Below are 21,519 nucleotides of genomic sequence, written 5' to 3'. Positions count from 1 at the left end.
CTTCACATACCTACCTTCCTTTCGTCTCTCCTTCCCTCCCTCTTTCCTGTAATTAAACTATTATTCAGTGAAAGAAAAAAACCACAACGAAAAGGAAACAGGGAAGAAGAAAACAAATAATGAAATAAGAAAAACCAACATCTGGTTCCAGTGTCATAAACTGCATGCCTTGGGCTTGTATGTACATGTTTTTACTTGTGAATGCATGCCTGTAAGTCAGCACCAGCAGGACTATCCTCCAACCCTTTCCTTACCCAGACACCCTTTCACCCTCATTTCAGTAGTGAATGGGTCAAGAATACTGGATTCCAGAGACCTCTCTCCATAAATAGCCAGGTTACCCCTAGGTATATCTTGTCACCAGTTTGGGCCTCAATTTCCACATGAATAAAATATATAAGTTCTCAGGACTCTAACAGCTCTCTTGATCTACAATAATAGTTATATGATAATCCTTATTGAGTGGGTACTCAAGAGCACTATGGGTCTGTCTTGAGGGTCACTCACTGGAATTCTTTCATGACCAGCCCCAGCCAAAGACATTGCACTTGTCCAATTTTCTGTCAACTGTGGTATTGGGCAGAATCATCAGCTTCACCCAATCACTGAGTTTTAGGGGATGTATCAGCTTGATGAGCATGAGGTCATGTTCAGCAGAATCCCAGGTGAAATTTGGATGTTGGATTGTAAGCGTGGGTCTTAAGTGCTCCATCTTGTTTTGGGAACTTCTTTTTGAAGTAGCAATGTCAGTCTCGAGAAATGTGGAATAGGCCATGAAGGATTAGCAGAAGAAGGAGATACTATTCTATTGTTCATCTTGCATCCTTTCTTCCCCCTAACTTGCTTTGTAACTTTGCACGAGTTCCTCCTAAACTTGCCAAGATCTCCATCTCCTTCTCTGGCAAATGAGAAATTTCCAGTGCTGTTCCATAACTCTTTGATCTGTATCACATTGTATACAGTCTTTTATTCCCTATTGGTTTGTCCTCTGGTCCTCGGCTCCCTCAGTTCCCTCCATCTACATCATCCTATCCAGGAATCTAACTATAACCACCTGGATATATTTCCTGCTTCCTTCCAACCACTTCTCAGGTTTGAAAGTCCCTTGTGCAAGTCTCTTCAGGGCTGAGCCTCCGTGGCCCCTGAGTAATCCCAGTGACTAAGGGGGGACACCTCTCCCTCCAGGACCTCCATCACTCACGGTAGAAAGCAGTGGGCTGTGGTGAGAATCCATTATTTGTGGATGAGGGTCCCCAGACAAGTCTCATTTTCTGAGTTCAGGAAAACCAAAATGGTTGGTACAGTTTTGATGTTCATCTGGTTGAATTGCTGGACTGATTTTACCCGTGCTGGTGCTAGTGTTATGGTTATTGTTGTTACTGCTTACAGATAGGGGAAAGGAAGGCAGAATCTTAGAGACAGGGGCAGACATTCCAGAGGATGGAAATCTGAGATGTTTTACATGGTCAATGTGTTATTGGTATTTAAGGTACTACTGAACTATTTCAGGATCCTTCTCTTAATTTCCCTTTAGACTTCCCTCTGTATTTGTGTCCTCCCTATTACTTACTCCTCCTCTCTCTTCCTTTCTTCCTTTTGATTCTTCTTTCCTTTCTTCAAGCTTCCTTCCTAGCTATACAGCAAAATCACTTTTTTTTTTGGTCCAACATCCACCATTTATTGTGTAAAGTCTCATTATCGTAGTCTGAATCTTCTCTTGTGCCCATGGAGCCAGAAGAAAAAAAAATCAGTGAACTCTAGTTATCTTCATTGTTCTAGGAAACTATCAATCACTGGGGTCCTGAATTCTTACGTTTCTAACTGATAATATCCTCACCCATCTTATCTAGACCCATTTCCTACACTTTCCTCCAATACAACATTTTCAAAATTTTAAGTCAAAATAGGAACCTGCACTCACTAGTCACTGCCAGAACAGTGATGACTAGAAACAGGCTGTTCATATCTGCTGTCTCTTCCAATGAGAAGACCTGGGAAGGGAGTGAACTACCAACCAGCCTGATGATCTGGAAGCTTTACAGAAGAGAAATTACAAGGAGGAGTGAGGAGGTTCAAGGGAGCATGGTGTTCTGAACTAAGGGAGGATGGCTTCAGAGTGCCTGCCCTCCCTTTGCAGTCTGGGAAATTTATCCAAGGTGAGACGGCTGACTCCCAGAGACATGTACTATAAGCCAAGGACTTTGCTCTCCTTTATTAGCAAAGAGAAATCTCAACTGGCCAATCTTGTCTGCCTTAATCTACTGTCTCCAGTTATACTTCAGCTCCCTGGTTCCCTTTGGTTTATTCACCTGTTCTCACAATGTGGCTGATCTCTACCTCTTTGTGACATTTACCAGCCCTTAATCTTAAAAATAAACTCCCTCCTCTATGAACTATAGACCCCCTCCTCACCTAACACACTGAGCCCTCCCCCATGTCACATTGACCTTTGTCATGTGAGGACCCTAGCCTTCATGTTACACTGTTCCCATCCCATGACATCCTCCCCTACCCCCCAGATACCACTGACCTCTTCCTGAAAATTTGCAGAGCCAGTTAGAGACAGACAGGGTATGCTTTACAGATCGCCCTAGAGAAATGGACTCTTATAGGTCCATCCACATGCCTCTTCCCTAGGCCTGCTTGTTCGCAGTTTTCTGATCTTTCCCCTCTAAACCCCAAAGTAAGCAACCACATTAATCATCAGTGATATGAGTCCTGTGTATTTTATTTCAGGCCACTTTTCTTTCCACACAAAGTAGATAACTAGATGTACCACAAATCTCTTCTACTGAGTTTCCCTTCACTGCTGTCTTCTAGGGCCATGTTTGAACAGGGTTATAAGGTAGCAGTCTATTTCTGACTTTACCACATACCAAGCTGATCCATCTGTGTACCAAGCACGGGTTTTCTTTTCCAAGAGCTGGTCATAAGGGAACCTTCCTTTCCCTCCCCGACTCCCATCCCAAAACAACTGTACGTGTGTGCTCAGGAAGGGGCAACAGTGCCATAGTGGTGGATGGCACAGGACTCTGAGCCCCCTACTTATGCACCTTACTTGTCCTCTGGCCCTGCTCAGGACCAATCCTAGATGGAACGCTTCTGTCTTACTGGACTGCTGCTGGGGCTCACATGACTTTATGACTTAGCAGATCTGACAGAACTCACCTTGTGACGAACAGTTCTGGCTTCATGGTTACTGGATATCCCAAGATCAGGTGTTCTGTCTCTGCCAGGGCACAGTAGCACAGCTGAATGGTCTCTGCTGCAGATGATAGAACATTGTTCCAGAACTCTACAGTCTATGTGGTGATCCTCTTACTGGGGCTTGCTGAAAACGCCACAAAATTTCTTTTCTTACCACAGATATGTCTAATAGCACAGGTCTGCTACGCAGCATGGGCCAAGTGTCAGGGCTGCTTGTGGCATAGCCCGAGACTTCTTCAGAGCCTTGTCCTGCTCTGGACCCCACTCAAAGCTGGTAGACTTCCATGTCACTCAGAAATGGTTCAATGCAGTATTTCCAAGTGTTGAACATGCTGACCACAGAACCCCAAATGCCCACTGGGCACTAATGCTTCTTAGTTCTGGGATGTCTGGCATGTTCCAGTCCACTAAGCACTGATGTGGAGAACCTCCGAGTTTTCTTTCTTTTACCCTCTAGAGCACAAGTGTCTTGCCAAGGTCTCGAACATTCTTGCCGCTGCTTAATCATCTGTTCTGATTAACTTGATGTGATAGTTATCTGCTGCTCTGTTTGAAATTACTCCCAAACATAGCAGCTTAAAACAGTAAATCCTTATTATCTCACAGTTTCTGTAGGTCAGGAATTCAGCAGTGGCATAACTGAGGGATTGTGGCTCAAGGTCTCCCGTGAGGTTACAGGCAAGATGCTATCCAGGGCTGCAGTCACCTGAAGGCTTGACTGGGCTAGGACATCTGCTTTTATGAGAGCTCACTTAAATGGCCTTTGGCAGGAGGCCTCAGTTCCCTTCCACTTGAATCTCTCCGCAGGGCTACTTCAGCATCCTTATCACATGGTACGTGACCCCCCTCACAGCAAGTGATCCGAGAGAGCGAGGAATGAAGCTGTAATGGCTCAAAAGTCACACACCATCACTTCTGCAATATTCTATTTGTTAGAAGCAAGTCACTAAGCCCAGTTCACACTCAACGTGAGAGAAATTAAGCTCTACCTATTGAAGGAAGAAATATCAAATAATTTGTGGGCATACTTGAAAACCACCACATATGATATCACCAATGTCGTGGATCACTGCGATGATATGCAGAATGTCCAGGCCGTCCAGTTTCCTTTGGGTTATATCATTTCAGGAGATGAAAGAATTAAACCCTGGTCAAGACTACAAATGTCCGTGTTATTCACATGCATCTGTTCCCTTTCCTTGATAGGAATGTAAACGAATGCATTTGCTAATCAACACACGGTACCATATTACATCTGGCATAGCAACAGCAATGTGGGAGACTATTTGGTTAAATTTATTATTGCCCAGGATCAGAAATTTTTGTCAGAGCCAAACTGGTGAATTAAATGGAAATAAATGAGGATTATCACCCTACATTCTTTAAGTCTTGAAAGGTAGCACTAATCTCTGCATTTACCCTCAGGATGTGATACTGTTTTTAATTTACCATCTTGCTGAGGGAGCAAATGTTTCAGATATTCCACTTGGTCTTCCCCACTAATACAGATATAATCCCACAGTACAAGGGATCAGCGTGGAGGTTACCAAGTATGTACATTCCAATTACACACTGGGGACCCAGAGAAATGACCTTTTCCTATATAGTGTTTTCTCCATAGCGTTAATCACTATCTAACCCAACATACACTATACTTACTCATTTTATTTATTGTCTGTCTTCCCTATGGATACGATTTTTGCAAGGGCAGACATTTTGTTTTACTTTTTTAAACTGATTTATTTCCAATGCCTACGTAGTGCCTAACACGTCACAGAAACTTTATAGTTCTGGCATGTAGCAGGCATTCAGTAAATATTTATTGACTGAAAGAGTAAGTAGTGCCTGACTCTCAATATAAGTTTATTATTATTATTTTTATAATTGCCTCTAAGATTTTTCCATCTCTTCTGGCAAGTATGAGTTCAAGTGTGAAGCATTCACTCTGTAGCAAATAAGGGAAAGGTTTCCACAAGAGGATCAGAGATGACCATTGGCCCCTCAAGTGTCCCAAGGAACAGTATATGTGTTGATGATGGGTTGAGAGGTGAAAGGCAGACCATGAGGGACACCAAGGTTCTCAGTACGTTCTATATCTCTCTCCTCACCTAAGTGTGTGTTGAAGTATAAATATTTAATCTCCCACATTTTCCAGTGGTAATTATTGTTTTTGAGCCTCTTAGGATGGAATTGTTTGTTTTTGAAACATTGAATTAGTCATAAAATATTTAAATACTTTCAGGCTTCCTTTTGAAAAATTGAAGGATCTGGCTATTGGCATTTTTCTGGTGCTTAGAAGTATATAGTCATTTCAGATGGAGCATGTCTTTTTTATCACAGTCCTCACCACTCCTTACTGTCTCTTTCACGCTAAGGCTAAGTGACAGTTGTCATTCATCAGTGTATGAATAGGAGCATTTTTCTTAAAGTAAAGTAAGGAAGAAAATGATACAATTTTTATATCCAAGTCCATATAATAACTGGGAAGAATGAAATGTAGACAGACCCTGGTCAAGACTGTAAATGTCCATGTTATTCACATGCATCTGTTCCCTTTCCTTGATAGTAATGTAAATGAATGCATTGCTAATCGTTGAAATTTCAAGAAAAATGGGAAGAGTGTTTTTGGAAGGTAAGAGAACATAAAGATCATTCCTAAGCATTTAATATGTAACATGCACAAAGTATGACTGGATACATAAAGTGCAATTCAAGATATAGGGAGCCTGAGTTTGCAATCCTCCCTGATCCAATAAAGAGGAATAAATAGTATATTCTACTTAATTTGTAAGCTACCTATTTCTCTTTTAAAAAAATCTATCATTCATATTATTATGCACTACAATTTTAGTTTCTTTTTTTCATGTTGATATCTTTCCTCCAAGATACATATTGTCCCACTTCAACTCCCAAATTTTGCCCTTGGGGAGTGGAAATAGAGAGGGACTCATTGCTAGCTCACATGCTTAGTAACTGTTGCTTCCTTATTTACAAAGAGAAAAGCTTTGCGATTCTAGTTCAGAAAAGAATTAAAATTTCAGCTAAGGACCCTTATTTTCTTCAATTTCTATATGGAGAAAGAGTGATTCATTCTTTCAGTTGCTTTTAGTTGATGGTTTTAGGATCCAATAACTGTAATTACAACAGTAAGAGTAAAATTTCATGACAGTAATTCAAATTCTGGATGTTCTTAGCTAGTAAATACACATGATGACTAGAAAAATGTAACACTATCAGATTTCCAGATATCTTTTAAAAAGCCAAACACAAATCCATCACAATCCTGGTATTGAGCTAAGTATACATGGAGTCAGGTTATGGCGCACGGCTGTCAAACTCTTATAAGGAAACAAGCGTGTTCTTATATTTATCTGAATATGCCTTTCTCTTTCTACCACCTTTTGCATCTTCATTAAAGCCAATTATAAAAATAAGGCAGTTATTGAGCTCAGTATTTACTGATAACCAAGCAGGAAGCTTTTGGGTGTGAACCAGACTAAGGATGACTCATTAGAAGCCAAATGTTTGTATGGAAAGCTCCCCCTAAAATGGCACAAAAGCAAATGTTTACACACATGTTAAAAAGCATTGTGGAACTCTTGGGAGGAGGGGTTAAAATACTGCCACCCATTCTTAATTATATCATTTTGATAAAACATTGCTTTGCTACCACAGAGGCCGGACCAGGCCTTTCAGAAACAGGGTTGTTATCATTGGTAGGACTGTCCGGACTCACAGAACTTCTTATTTTGAAATATGACTCTGTTTTAATAACCTCAACCCAGTCTGTATTTTGAATACGTTGAAAATTTATGTGCTACTTGTGAAGAGTTTAAGTTCCCTATAGATAGGTGTCTCAATTGTAATCTACACAAATATCGGTCATAAGAAGAGTGGTTAAAAATGAAAATTTGTTTCTCGCTGAGCAAACATTTACCTCAAATGGTGTAAGCAAATATTTAAATTCTGCACCATGATGTTGACTATTGTTTTAAATGCCTTTTTTTTTACCCCTCAAGCTAACAAACAAAAACACCCAGTTGTTTTCATTCTGACATATTTTTGGCACACATCAGTTTCCTGCTCAGGCTTACCAGGCCCTAAAGCCCATGACTCAGGTGATTTGGGGCACCTGGGAAATCAGCTCCTGTTAGAAGCTATTGCTGAAGATAAGGTGATGATAGTGGTGGAAGGTTGGAGTTTCACTATCCTGTCCTGATTCGAAAAGGAACCAGGGGGTCAGAAGGTAATCAGGCTCTCCTGCTAAAGTAAGCTGCCTGCTCTTTTCCGATGACCCTTACTAGGGTTCCAAGCTCTGCTGATATATTTTAAAAAGGACATTGAGCCAGCCAGGCATTGATGACTGAACTCACTGAACTAAGCAGCATCCCTTTTTTAGAATTTTGTCTTGTATCCAAGGAAACAATGGAAAGTACTTAGGACAGTGGCTGTAGAGAGATGCAAATACAAAGGCTAATATCAAGGAGAGGTAAATCATCTTGATCTCCATAATTGGGGCTGGTGTTATCTGTTTCTGGAACAAAAACATCCTGACCAGATGAATGTATGGTATGGACTGTGATTAGAGATAGAGCTGCTTCCTTTAGCTCAGATCATAAGAAAACTAGATAAATAAATTTCCTAGATTTCTGGAGCTTCCCCTATTAAGTACCAAAATGTTAAAGAAAAAAAAAAAAACAGAAAATGGAACGGTCTCTGTGCAGAATGATTGAAGAGAGAGGATCAGGTAAGTGAAATTTTTACTTTTCTGTTTATGCTCTTTTATAAGGAATGAATTTTTAAATAACAAATATATATTATTTTTATTTTTAAAAATTCAGTTGAAACTATTTCTTTATAAATAAATGGGTTATATATTTCTGACCTCTTAAACTGAGCCAAATTAAGTTTTCTTTTGATGACTCATTATCGTCACACAACTCAATTTTCTATGCCACAAAACAATGATACCCTTAAGTAGTCCTAGAGTTTATTGAATGGTTCATTCCTACACTAAACGTCCTCAGAGTTTTAATTTACTCCTCGCAAATTTTCTGCTGTCTGCTTTGCAATGAGATTGTCAGCTGTCATGTCACACTGATAGACTTCCACCTATCTTTAGCAGCCTCTCATTCAAATTTGTTGTTTTAACTTGATGCTCCTAATCAGCTGACTGATTAGTAAGTCACATACACAGATTTATTAATAGTTTATGTAAAATAAAATTAAATGGGCATAGAGTGAGTGCCTAAGGATCACTTCTTTGAGCAACGTGTATTTTTTAACAGATGCAAAAAAAATGCATTTATTTGGAGGTTTCAGTCTTATCCTTTCTATCTGGATCTCAGCTATGTTTCAGATAGTAAGTGTCACTGGATAAAAGAGTTATATGTAAGTGAAATGATACTCTGCTGTCATTTAATAAATGCATCATTTTTTCCTTCCCTCCTGAAATTGCTCGGTGGTGATACAGATAGATGCATGTATAGGGGAGCAAAATTTGCCACCCCAAAATGTCTCCAGCATCTGGATTATTTCAAGCTGAAAACAATCAAGGCCCAAAAGACTCAGAAAGAAACTGTGACCTCCCCCCTAACTGCCTGAAGAATTTAGATAGAGAGCCCATTGCAGGAATAGAAAGATCACCAGAGGGATCTGCAAAGAATATGGGCTAGGTGTAGTGGGGGAAAATCTTACAGATCAGGGTCTGCTCTGCATGGCCCAGCAAACATTTATTTACCAAACATTTGCTTTACCATCTCCATGTGAAATGCTTTCTTCTCCTTTGAAGTCCCAAACCAGTTCCCTCAATGTCCTCTTTTGTCTTTAGCTGAAGATGATATTTAAGGTGAGAGTTTCAGCCATTTTAGTGAGTTACTCAGTTTCTCTAGGTCTCTTTCATGTATGCATGTTATTATACTTTTGTCTGATTTTCTTCTGTTAATCTGTCAATTAATCTCTCATGTCAATTTAATTCTTAGACCAGTTAGAAGCACCTAGAAGGGTAGAGAAAAACTTCCTCCTCCTGGAAAACATGTGATACTGAATTGGAGTTATTCTCATTTTTCATGGTAATTGAAATGACAGCCCTGGACATGTTGCTGGTTCTAGAATAATATTTTAAATTAGAAATAGTTGCCAGCATTTGGATAACCAAGGATTCATTTATAGTAAATGTTTCCAGATGTGATAAATATATATTTGGTTTTTATCACTGGTTCCTGACACAAAACTTCTAAAACTCTTAGAATTTCCTGAATAGGGTGATAGGAACATGTTTTGTTATTTATAACAAGCTCCTTTCAATCATACCTGAGTTGGATATGCTAATAAGGTAACTCTTAGCGGGCTCTCCTAGATAGCTTCAGGATGAGGGCTGGCTGTGAGGAACCAATCTTGTGATCAGAGAGTTAGAACTTTCAGGCCCACCCCACTGACCCCCAGGGAGAAGAGAAGGGGCTGGAGGTTGGTTTAATCACAAATCTTCGGTGATTTGATCAATCAGGCCCATGTGTGGAATCTCCATAAAACCCCGAAATGATAAGATTCAGAGAGCCTCCTAACTGGTGAACACATTGAGGTGCTGGGAGGGTGGGAGGGAGAGCCCTTTGTCTCCTACCCCCTACACTGTACCTTGTCAATACACCTCTTCCATTTGGCTGTTTCTGAGCTGTGGCCTTTGTAATAAACTGGTAATAGCAAGTAAACTATTTTTGAGTTATGTGAACTGTTCTAACAAATTACGGAACCTGAGGAAGGGATCATGGGAACCTCAAATTTATAGCCTGTCGGTCAGAAGTATAGGTGGTCTAGGACTTGCAATTATTGCCCCAAGTCGGGGCAGTCTTGCGGGAAAGAGCCCTTAACCTGTGGCGGCTGCACTAACTGGTACCTAGTGTCAGAACTGAATTCTGGGACACCTAGTTGATGTCTAGAGAGTTGAAAAAATTGGTTGGTGTGAGGGGAAAAAAACACACACATTTGGTGTCAGAAGTGTTATCAGTAAAAACAGCACACCAGGCTTTTATGATCTCAGTATGCTAGAATATGTAACAGGCTTGCCAAATCCATATGAAAAAAGACATATATGTAGGCTCTAGTCTATTGGGTAGATCAAATAGGACTCACTCAGCTGACTCACAGATACACGGAAATAGATCAAACAAGTAGCATGTGTTTGAAAAGAACACTTTATAGTTAGACAGGGAGTGGGGATTTTTTGACAATCGTTTTGAATGTGAGTCAGAGTGCAGGTTTGCGTGGGTGCATGTGTGGGTGGATACATCTGTGGGTGTCAGGAAGAAACAGCCAGAGATAGATGGCTGCAGTTCTATAGCTAGTAAAATGACTATAATAGTAAAATAAATTTAAAGGCACAGAGCTTCATAGAGCCCTTTAAAATAGTTTTAGACACATGATGTCTACAGACAGGCTTATTTAAAATGCCAATTGCTTCCCACAAAGACTTTAAATTACCCCTCCTTACATAATGCCAGGCAATTTTCATTTACCACTTACTTGCAATTTGGTAATTATCACAATGAAACCCTATCTTATATTCCTGGTAGTCAAAACTTTTTAAAACTGGGAAATTGAGATAATCTGGCTACATTTCTTATCTAGAAATGACCTTCAGCAGTCTGTAGACCAAGAAATGATAGCAAATTACTCGCCATGGAAAAAGGACCTAAATCGGTAATAGGATAAGAAGAATTTTATCTACAGCTATAAGATGATTTCTGATGTTCTTATCTACATATAGTAAGTGGGCAATACAAAAATGTAAAAAGATAGGGAATTGGCAATATGATTACTTACTTGGTTTTACCTGGGAGAGTAATAATGCTGGTGAAGTAACGTCTCTGCATAAAGACTTAATTTAACAACAAATTCACAGATTCTCACTGTTTCGGGCAATTCCATGATTGCGTCCCTGTACCCTGGCAAGTGTGAATTTATGGGTAAGTCCAGAACCCACAAAGCTACTAAGAATATCACTCGATATTAAAGTGAATAATCCCAGAATGACAGAAATGATGGATTCACACACACAGGGTGAGTAGAGTCATTCAACATGCAGCTCCCATATTTGAGCCTTTGGGCTGTGCCTCACTACTGTGCTTGCTTCTAGAATTCCAACCTACATCTGTCGTCAAGGAACTCAGCCCTTGAATTAAACAGTTAAGGAAGCTGATAAGCACTGTTTGTACCAGGTCAATGGAGGAAACAATTATTAATTCTTCATTCACCAACAGTGATTTTTTTTCAAAGTAAATAAATTTTTCTAATTATAAAAATAATATATGCTCATTATAAAAAATTCAGATACAAGAAGAAAGTATCATTCAACGAGTTAAGGACAACTTATTTAAAGCTATAAAACACCGAAAGAGTATAAAGGGTCCCGTACTCATTTCATATTCCCTCTTTGTAAACTCACTTCTCCACTCCTTGCCATGCATCACTTTTCATTATTAACTGGTGGAGAATAAGTGATACAATGTACTTGCCTAGCAGGACAATATGTCTATATACCATTACTGGTTCTCATATACTGTAAGCATAAAATATAATTTATTTCATAAATTACTTTAGGCCTGGAAATATCAAAACTACATCTGCCTCTTATTTGCAGATAGTAAGATCACTCTTACACTCACAAGAAGAGAGCTCTTACCTGCCTCAGCTTTAAAGTCCTGATTCTTTACCTTCAGAGCTAGGAAGTCAAATCCCATGTAACCAGTCCGAGAATGATTAGTGGTGGCTTTGAGACTCCATGAAGCTTAGAACATGGAGTTCATCCTCCATGATGTGAGGATGAACAATATACTTAGAGTGTGTGAGTTCGTGTCAGCCAGCACAAGATAGGCTAATGTTGCAGTTACACAATTAACCCGAAATCCCAGTGGCTTAACACAAGAAAAGTTTAATCTTGCTCATGCTACATGTCCACTACACATGGGGAGGCAGTCTTGCTCAAGGACCAGGATGATGGGGTTTCTGCCATCTATTGGCTGCAACAGCTCCTTGGTTACTGTAACAGGGAAGGCAAGATGGGAGAATCCCGAATGGGCTTTTCACTGCCTCTGCCCAGAAGGAACACCGGTGCTTCTACTTGCATTCCATTGGCCATAGCTAATCACATGGTCTTCGTAACTTCAAAAGAGCTGAGGAATTTGGGGAACATTTGGAATAATGATTTACAATTGTCTCTCCCTTAAACCTAAGTGCACTTTTCTGACCATAGGCTGACATCATCCAAAATCAAATAAGTGATGGTATTTACTATATCAATTTTCTACTCCTTTGGCATGAAATTTGAGTTTGAGAAGAATGTAGAGAAGAATATACCCTACATAAAAAGGTCTTGATACATAAGGTAATTCACGTATACATAATAGCTTTTTATTTTCCATAACAGATATTCAAGAAAGAGGAAGATGATTGTGAAAGAAAGTATTACCAAGCCCTCATTTTTTTACCATTAATTCCAATTTGGGTTGACTAAAAGCAGCAACATGCTTGCATTTGTCAGGGTAGACTAATTTCTGTAAGAACTAGTTATCTCTGGTCTTTGGAATTCTGAGCAATTTTTTCTTCTATATATCTGAATTTTATGGTTTTTCTAAAATCTCAGTTTAAGACAACAGAATTTATTAATTGCATATGTGACAGTTCTGTGTAGGTATTTGATGAATGGCCTTCCAAAAGGTGATTCAAGGACCTGGGCTCCTCCTTTCTGAGACTGACCTCTTCTAGGGTTTTGGAGTCCTCTGCAGGTTCCTCAGACAGACAAAGGAAGGGAACAGCAGGAAAGATCAGGGGCCAGGCTTGGAAACAGCATATATCATTTCCACCCACACTCATGATCACACTTCCCCTCAAGAGATCCTGGGAAATGTAGTCCAACTGTGTGCACAGGAGGAAAAGAAATAAGTTTAGTGACTGTCTTTACCACAATGTCCCTAATGTGACCTAAATAAATAAATAAATAAATAAAAGAGGAGAAGAAAAACTAAGGAGTCTGACCAGAGTTGGATGTGTCTGGGGAAAAGAACATTATTTCTATTGTCTTGTTCTTATTTCCTTCATTTATACTTATATGTTGCTTCTCTGCAAGTTCTTCCCTTATTTTCTTTTAAAACCAGATTTTAAGAATGCCCCACTTTGTTGAGAGTATACAGAAATGAATATGATGCCACTCAGCTGGTTGGAATGTAAACTGATAGAACTTTACTGAAGGGAAATTTGTCTATGTGAATCAAAAAATCTTAAACAGAGTACAGCCAACAATTCTAGAATTTTATCCTAGGGAAACAAACAGGTACTGTAAACAGATGCATGTACAAGTATACTTATCATAGTGTTGCTGATAATGGGGAAACAATTCCATGACATAAATGTCCTGCAATTGAAGGTAAATTAATAATGTTACTTCTAATAAAATGTCATGTGGTCAGGAAAGAAGCCACAGAAGTCTATTTAGTAATGTCAAACAATGTTCCTTACACAGTTAGTAAAAATATCTTTCTAAATCTCTATTTCTAGAATATTCTCATTTTTATTTAAAAAAAGATTTCATATATACATAATACATATCAAATTAAAGTAAAAATTGAAATATTCTGGAATAGAAGCTTTGTAAACTGATATTTTACATATATAATTTTTCACTCATCTGTTTTCTAATTTTTCCGTATAAACAAGTGATATTTTTCTAACAAAGAAATTTTTTTTATTTTAAAGCAAAAAATGGAAACCTCTAATGTTTAAAAAAAACACAGTTTTAATCCATAGGCATCTCAAAGAAACAAACAACAAAACACCACCTGGTTACCCATACTGACTCTCTTGCAGACAGCCCCCTTGCCTGAGCACCTGATGGAGTCCCAGCCATCAGGGTGGGGGTAGGTGGGTGGGGTGGTGGTGGGGAGCCAAGTTCTTGGTAGGCCCTTGTCTCAGCGCCGGCCTTAGGCAAACTGTAGACTCCATACATAGCTGCTGCTCTCCATTCCTCACCTCCCTCACCCTGACAATGGTCTGCTTTCTTTCCTCTGAGTAGGAAACCTGCAGAGGCAGCTGCCTTGTGATATTTTGTGTAGGCATGTGAGTTATATGTAAATCACACGCAAAGACACTAAGAATTGTTTCTCAGACGACCCAAGTCGAGAATATTTGTCTCAAGTTTGTGTTACACCTAAAAGAGAGCAGTTCTGATATTTCTCTTACTTAATTTCTTCCATAATAAGTCAAGCTGCTGTCAGAAGAGGTTTCAGCTTTTTAAGTTCACAATTCATTTTGAAGTTATCCATGCATGCATACTTATAAAAGTTAAATTATTTTCAAAGTAAGAATAATTTTTCTACCACATGAATTCAAAGTAAGTGAAGAACCAGAACATGATAATTTTATCTAAGAATCAACATCCTTTATAATTCAAATAACATAATATGGATTTATAACAGCCAAACGATGAAAACATACTTAACTGCTTTCAGTATTAAGAAAAGTGATTTTATGAACTATAGACTTCACTCAGCAAAATCATACATCTTTGTCACACACACACACACAAACACACATCCCAAATTTTATTAATATCTGTTAAAATTACAGCAGTTATATTCATTTAAAAATTAATTCAAAGCAGTGTACTTTTTAAAAAAGGTAACACCTACATTAAAAAATCAAAGCCATGTGGAATCTAAAAAATACAACAAGTTAGTGAATGCAACATGAAAGAAGTAAACTCACAGATATAGAGAACAAACTAGCTGTTACCAGTGGGGAGTGGGGGAGGGGCAACATAGGGGTGGGAGAGTGGGACTTACAAGCTGTTGGGTGTAAGATAGGCTCAGGATGTACTGTACAACATGGGGAATACAGCCAATATTTCATAATAACTGTAAGTGGAAAGTAACCTATAAAAATTGTATAAAATAAAAAGTTAAATTTAAAAACTCACTTTAAAAAACAAAGCCAGTATTGCTTTTCTATTAAAGAGCAACTTTTAGTCAGTCCCAGTGTACTCTCTTCAGAAAATTATTAAACTCAGGGAAAAAACAGAACGTACCAAGATGTCACTTTGTTTGCTAAGTTATAATAACCCATACTAGCCTAGGCTGTTCTTGGTTTTCAAAAGCAGATTGATAAAGAGGAAATATTGATAGCTATATGTAACTCATTCTGATTTTACTGATTAGCAGTAAGTTAAGGATTCCTCTTCCTAACAGAGAAGGATAAGATATTAATTTTCACAGTCATTCAGGATTTTAATAGGAGGTAGAAGGGGATTATCCCTGAGGGGTGAGGAAATAAATTGCGGGGAAACAGACTATGGGCAGGACCCTCTGCCTCCTTCATGATTCCCTGGTAGGTTCTAGCTAAGTATTGCCGTAAGTAACTCTCTTGCTAAGGTGGCTTTTGCCACCATAAAGGGCATCAGGCCAACCTAAAAGGTGTGTTCTGGGGGAGGCCTGGTTCTCAAGCCTCAATGTTACTGTTCCTCTGGGAGATCTTGTCTGTCTCCCCGTTATTGGCTACATCCTTTGAGCGCCAGCTGTAAATGCTGTTCATTTGCTCCTGACTCACCGTTCCTGTCATCCCACTTTCTTGGCTGGACCATCACTAAAAAGACCTTGGTCAGTCTGGGATGTCCCAACTCACCCACAGTCCCTAGCTGGCTGCCAGTGGGTATGAGCTTTTCCACTGCTGAATTTAGACAATGTGTAAAGAGGGTTCACTGTTTCGGGCAGGAAGAAGACAGAGAAAAAAGCTCACTGATTCACCTGAGAATTACCCTGGAATAGTGTTGAGACCAGTGAAAGGGACTAGTGCAATTATAAAGGTATCTAAGTGTATGACTTGTTCTCTGATAACCAGAGATCAGATAGTAAGAAATTAAAGAGTAAAATTTGGCAACTCAAGTTTATTGTTTTGAATCTCTTTGACAAATAGGCTGCATGATGTTTTCTTATGTTCCCACTCATTTTCCCACTTACCCATATCAGCCATCCTTCAATCCCCTCCCTTCCATACAGCTGTTAGCCTCCAGCACTTATCTTTTTGCTAACTACCCTGATTCTCCCACCTACCAATCAGTGAACCCATTTACACCTGTTAGATCATGCATCATGGTAGTCTGTGGAATGTCTTTCTGTAAGAATAGGCATGTTTCCTTTCACCTCCAGAACATGATTTTCTTTAGGTGAATAGGTTCTTTGGTTAACCTGTATGGCTATATTGTTATATAACATAATATATAGGTGTGTTCACCTCTACCGAGCAGATGGCTGAATCCAGATGATGGCTTAAATCAACCATATTTATATACAAAGTGTAAATTTATGCCTGTAGGTATGTACATACCAAGAGGTATAAACTCTTGTGTTTCCCTGGGATCTGTGTTTAGGTACTTGGGTTGTTTATGTATGTAGAAGTCTGCATCTGTATTCATCTGTACATGTGTTAAGGCCCAGTATGACCATCTGCCTCCAAATCTCCCTATCTAGCAGTGCTATCCTCTTGAGTTTTTTTATAATTTTTATTTTTATTGTGGTAAAATATATGTAAAATAAAGTTTACCATTTTAACCAATTTTAAGTATACAATTCATGGCATTAATTACATTCACAATGTTGGGCAAACAATCACCACTATGTGTTCCCCAGATTTTCCATCACTCAAAAAAAACTCTGTAACCATTAAGCAATAACCCCCTGTACCCCTTCTCTCATCCCCTGGCACCCTCTAATCTACTTTCTATCTCTGTGAATTTGCCTATTCTGGATATTTCATGTAAGTGGGATCATAATAATTGTCCTGTTTATGTCTCTTGTGTCTGGCTTATTTCACTTAGCATAATGTTTTCAAGGTTCAGCCTTGTTGGAGCATATATAAGAACTTCATTCCTTTATATGGCTGAATAATGTTCCATTATGGGTATATACCACATTTTATTTCTCCATTTATTTGTTATGGACACTTGGGCTGTTTCTACCATTTATCTATTATGAATAAAGCTGACATTAATGTTTGCATACGAGTGTCTGTTCAAATCCCTGTTTTTAATTTTTTGGTGTATATACCTATCAGTTGAGTTGCTGGCTCGTACAGTAATTTTATGTTTAGCTTTTTGAGGAACCACCAAAATATTTCAAAAGTGGCTGGACCATTTTACATTATCACCAGCAATGCATGAGGGTTTCAATTTCTCCACATCTTTGCCAACATTTTTGTTTTCTTTTCTATTTTTTTTTGGGGGGGGGCAGATAATAACAATGCTAAATGAGTTTGAAGTAGTATCTCATTGTGATTTTGACTTGCATTTCTCTAATAATCAGTGATGTTGAGCATTTTTTTCACGTGCCTATTGGCCATCTCTATATTTTCATTAGAGAAATGTCTATTCAAATCCTTTGCCCAGTTTTTAATTGGGCTTTTAACTGGGTTTCTTTTTTGTTGTTGAGTTGGAGGAATTCTTTATATATTCTGGATATTAATTCTTTATCAGACATATGATTTGCGAATATATTCTCCCATTCTATATGTTGGCTTTTCACTTTCTTGATAATACCCTTTGAAGTACAAAAGTTTTAAAATTTGATGAAATCCAATTTATTTCTTTTTTCTTTTTCTTTTGTTGCTCATGCTTCTGGTGTCATATCTAAGAATCTATTGCCAAATCCAAGGTCATGAAGATTTTCTACAGCGTTTTCTCCTGAGATATTCATGATTTCAGCTCTCATATTTAGGTCACTGACACATTTTGAACTAATTTTTGTATATTGTGTGATGTAGGGTCCAACTTCATTCTTTTACATGTGGAAATCCAGGTGTCCTAGAACTATTTGTTGAAGAGACTGCTCTTTTCCCATTACATGGACTTGCCACCCTTGTCAAATATTAGCCATAGATGTATGGGTTTATTCCCAAACTTTCAATTCTATTTTATTGGTCTGTATGTCTATCTATCTTTATGCCAGAACCACGCCATTTTGATTATTGTAGGCTTGTAGTAACTTTTGAAATCAGGAAATGTGGGTCCTTCTTCTGTTTAAGATTGTTTTGGCTATTCAGTGCCCCTTGCAATTCCACATAAAACTGAAGATTGGCTCTTCCAGTTCTGCAAAAAGGGCTATTGGAGTTTTGATAGTGACTGTAGTGAATCTGTAGATTGTTTTGTGTATGATTGCAATCTTAACAATAAGTCTTGCTCTCCACAAACATGGGCTGTCTCCATTTATTTAGGTCTTTAATTTCTTTCAGCAATGTTTTGTAGTTTTCAGTGTACAAGTCTTTCACCTTCTTGGTTAAATTTATTCCTAGGTATTTTATTTACCCTCTCCTTTTAACTGACTCGAAATCCTTCTCCATTGTAATTATTGGACTAAGATGTGTCCATAGTGCATAGAATAGTGCCTAGCGCACAGCAGACATTGAACAAATGCTAATTGAATGTAAGAATCTCTAAAATCATAGGATCTTAGAACTTTGAGGAAACACTCATACCAGTTCTATTCTTCTAAAGATGAGGAAATGATGTTCAGAGCGGGTAAGTGAATTGTTCCATACAGCAATCAGCTAGTGGTAGAACCAGAAATTCACATCTCCTAAGACTTTTCTGTGAATCAGATGTAATCATTATATGCCAAAATTCTGTCTGCTGAAGTAGATAAATGAGTGTGTTTATAAATATGGATGCTTGTCTTTGGGTATGGAGATTTTTTTCAGTATCTGGTTGCTATACTTTTAAATGAGTCTTAGGTTTCTTTTAGGATTCAAACGAATCTTAGGATTACACCAAGGATTGGTGTACTTACCAAGGCAGCTTGCATTTAAGACCAGCGTGTAGGTATTTCAGCAAATGAGGTTATTCAAATGGATAATTAAAATAGACTATCTGGAGATATCTATCAATAATGGCATTATATATGGAGATCTCTAGGACTATGTGTGTGTATGTGTTAGAGGGGATGGTTGAGGGACATTTTGGAAATAAATTTAGCCCATTAGATCTTCCCTTGCTGAGAGATGATCCTCCACTAGGCTTTACTTCCTAAATAATTTTTGTTATAGAATTACTTCCATTTAGAGACAGAGTGAAGGAAAGAAAAAAAGAACTGTTTCCTTGTTTACCAACTGGGACATTCTTTAATGTGATTTTTTTTAAAGAACTGCCTATGGTTTTTTGTTTTTGTTTTTGTTTTTTTTCCTTCCTTCTAAGGTAAGGGTTAATCAGCCTGGGACAGAGGTTTAGTGTTGCTTTATTTTTTGGTCCTTTTTTTTTATAACTGGTCAGTCCCTCTGTCATTCTCTTACTTCTCCTGATATAGGGATCTCCAAGGACCTCGTAAAGATGGTCAGTAATTGTCAGTCTGGGAATTGTCTCTGAGTCAATGATGGAAGATCAGCAACTCTTTGACTCTGAAATTTGGGAGCTGTATAGGAGAATTGCTAGTTGCCTGCTCAATATCCTCCTTTCACTTTCTTTACTGATAGCTCCCCAATTTGACTGTAGGCAATAATGTGCTTAGGAAAAACAAAACAAAACAAAACAAAAAATGAGGAAAAAAAAAAACCCCACACAGATATACCCTACATTTCCTACTCTCCTTTGCAGCTAGAGGTTGACATTAGCCCGGCTCTGGATAATCAGGCATAAGCAAAAATTTTCACATGGGGCTTTCAGGAAAGCTCTTTAAAATGGAGTTGATAGCTGACAAATGTCTTTTGCCCTTTGCACTCTGCCCTTCCTCTCAGCTGGATTCGAGATGTAATGCTAGAGGTGGAGCAGCCCACTTATAACTATGGCAACCATGAGGGGAAGGTTAAGATGTCACAGAGATATCAATACTGACATCACTGTGCTGCTGAACCAATGCCCACTACCACCTACCTCTTGTACAAGAAAAACCCCTGATTAGTTTAAACCACTGTATTTTGAGGAGTCTCTTAACCAGCAGTCCAATTTAATTCTTAACTGATACAGGAACTTAAAGATCTCAGTGAGATAACCGGAGTTATTTTGTTGGCATATTAGACAGACTTACAGTAAACATTATGGAGGAATTCTAGGTAGCCAAGATAATGGTGGTGGCATGAATCTAAAACTCCCAACATATTGCCTTCTCTGAAAAACAAAAACAAAAACAAAAACAAAAACAAAACACCAGGGAAAACAGGAGAGCAAATAAAATTATATAAAACCCATGTCTTCAGATAACTAAAAACAGAGAATGTCCACATTTCAAATTAACTGTAAATAGACAAATAAACATTAAATCCCAGAAAGCTGTCTCCCACACTGCCCCTCAGGAAAACAAAGTCAGTTTGGGAAAAACCATGCAGAGTACAGAAAAGGGGAGAGAGTGGTGGTCTTAGGATTGATTTAAAACTACCAGAAGAAGAAAGTCCACTTGTAGGTGGAGCACCTACTACATGGAAAGTACTTAACTGTGTGTGCAGGGTGAAAGGAGGCAGCCTTGGAAAGACAAAACTTCCTAGTGAAAATGGTACAAAGGGAAGAGTTCCTTCAAAAATCATGCAAGGTGGCAGGTGGAGGCAGGGAACTTGAAGGAGAAAATTAGAAACCTGCCAGACCCTGTCTCCTCAAAATGGAAGGAAACCCAATCTGTACCCCATTACTTCTTTTCCATAAACAAAAAACCATACATATTAACAAATAAATAGAATTTTAAAAAGAGAAAAGAAGTCATATTTTACTGCACTAACAGAAGAGGGCGCTCTTGATCTAGGAATCTTGCAACCACCCCCAAACCTCCAACCCTGTCCATAGAAATGCAAATCAGTTTCCATCTAAGCAAAATTACTAAAATAAGAAAGAATCCAAACAATTCAACTGATAAAAATTCCTCCCCCCAATAATGGTGAAGTAGAAGAAAATTCCCCAACTGTAACACAGTTCTCTAAACTGAATTAGATATCTTCAAACAAGCACGTGGGAATAATGAAAAAACACCTCTACGAGAAATTCAAAAACTAAGTACAGAAATGGATAAGAAAACTAGAAAAAAATAAAATGAGAGTTGACTGAAATCAGGAAAGAAATAGAAGAAACAATAGAATAAACATTAACCCGCATTACCTGTAAGATTTTAGATAATGTGTACTGACATTTTAAATACATATACACACACATATGCATGCCATCCTTCAAGGTACAGTCAAACAACTTCTTCGCCATGCAGCTTTTTGGGATTTTTCCTAAATGAATCTGACCTTTGAAGCAGGCAATAAATGGTGTCAGGTGTTATTGCTATTATCACCACTATCAGCAATTGATTAACTGAG

At 38.4% G+C, this 21,519-nt stretch overlaps 1 protein-coding gene across 6 annotated transcripts in view; it reads right to left on the bottom strand.

The window, feature by feature from the left end:
* NEMP2 (nuclear envelope integral membrane protein 2) overlaps positions 1-21,519 on the bottom strand; it is a 299,056-nt gene that overhangs the window by 194,277 nt on the left and 83,260 nt on the right. For 4 of the 6 annotated variants that reach the window (XM_045512007.2, XM_045512009.2, XM_045512008.2 and 1 more), the window contains exon 3: positions 3,169-4,196. The exons of the other annotated variants lie outside the window; for them this stretch is intronic. The gene's annotated coding sequence lies outside the window, so the exon portion shown is untranslated. The remainder of the gene's footprint in view (positions 1-3,168; positions 4,197-21,519) is intronic. 6 annotated transcript variants of the gene reach the window in all.

The sequence above is a fragment of the Camelus bactrianus genome, chromosome 5 (genome assembly GCF_048773025.1).
Source record: "Camelus bactrianus isolate YW-2024 breed Bactrian camel chromosome 5, ASM4877302v1, whole genome shotgun sequence".
In the NCBI taxonomy this organism is placed as follows: domain Eukaryota; kingdom Metazoa; phylum Chordata; class Mammalia; order Artiodactyla; family Camelidae; genus Camelus; species Camelus bactrianus.
Note: the sequence above shows the minus strand (reverse complement) of the source record. Positions and strands in the feature narration are given on the sequence as shown.